Source organism: Capricornis sumatraensis, chromosome 11 (genome assembly GCF_032405125.1).
Source record: "Capricornis sumatraensis isolate serow.1 chromosome 11, serow.2, whole genome shotgun sequence".
NCBI lineage: Eukaryota > Metazoa > Chordata > Mammalia > Artiodactyla > Bovidae > Capricornis > Capricornis sumatraensis.
The window spans coordinates 99,834,330-99,835,585 of NC_091079.1; positions in this window are offsets into that span (position 1 = coordinate 99,834,330).

The following is a 1,256-nucleotide window of genomic DNA, read 5'->3' on the forward strand; positions in this document are numbered from 1 at the left end:
GGAAATGGAGGGCCCAGCTAGAAGATGGCCAGGCTGAGAGAGAGCTCTTTCTTGCTCAGCCATTCGTTCTGTGCAGTGACCTGGATGACACGCACCCACTTAGGGAGGGCAGTCTGCTTCACTCTGTCGTTTGACCCAAAGGTTAAGCTCATCCAAACTCCCTCACAGATGCCCGTGTTTAACTGAACATCTGGGGAGCCTGTGGCCCAATCAAGTTGACGTAAAATTAACCTTGACTCCTTCCTGTCTTCAGTCACCGCTCCAGTGTTATGTGCTCAGACATTCCCCTGCGCCAGCCTACGTAAGCTAATGCCAGCACACATATCCCCTCTACCCTTGACCATCTTATTTTCTTAGCATGTTAACACCATTTATAAAGTCTATGTCTGTTCTTTTATTTCTTCTTCCCTGTCTAAAGTGTAAACTCCTTAGACTAGCGAACAGTTTACATCCCTGTTGCTCAGAACTGGTACACAGTAGATTTCAAGGAATATTTGTTAACTCAGTGAATAGCTACGTCATACTACTTATTTAGATTAAGACCATAATTAGGATTTGAGGAAGCAGTTATTAGGGAGAAAGTATTGGACTGCTCTGAAGTGAACTGTGGTATGCACATGTCAAGCATAGTTCTTGAAGCAAGGCAGATGGTCATTTCACCTAAAATGTTGAAACTAGACCTAGAGTCTAGGGGAGGCTGGCTGCTCTACTTTTCAAGGTCCTCAGGGGCTCTACAGTGTGGCCCTTGCTTCTTGATCCAAAATGGTGGTTTGAGACCCAGCTACGTGTCTTCACTCCAAAAGAAAGGCAGAAAAAACTAGTAAGAAAAGTGAGAGATGACATAAGCAGATGGAGAGATAGTCCATGTCCCTGGGTAGGAAGAATCAATACTGTGGAAATGACTGCACTACCAAATGCAATCTACAGATTTAATGTGATCCCTACCAAATTACCAATGGCCTTTTTCACAGAACTAGAACAAAAACTTTCACAATTCGTATGGAAACACAAAAGACCCCGAATAGCCAAAGCAGTCTTGAGAAAGAAGAATGGAGCTAGAGGAATCAAGCTTCCTGACTTCAGGTTATACTGCAAAGCTGCAGTCATCAACACAGTGTGGTACTGGCACAAAAACAGAAATACAGACCAATGGAACAACATAGAAAGCCCAGAAATAAACCCATGCACCTATGGGTACTTTATTTTTGACAAAGGAGGCAAGAATATACAATGGGGCAAAGACAGCCTCTTCAATA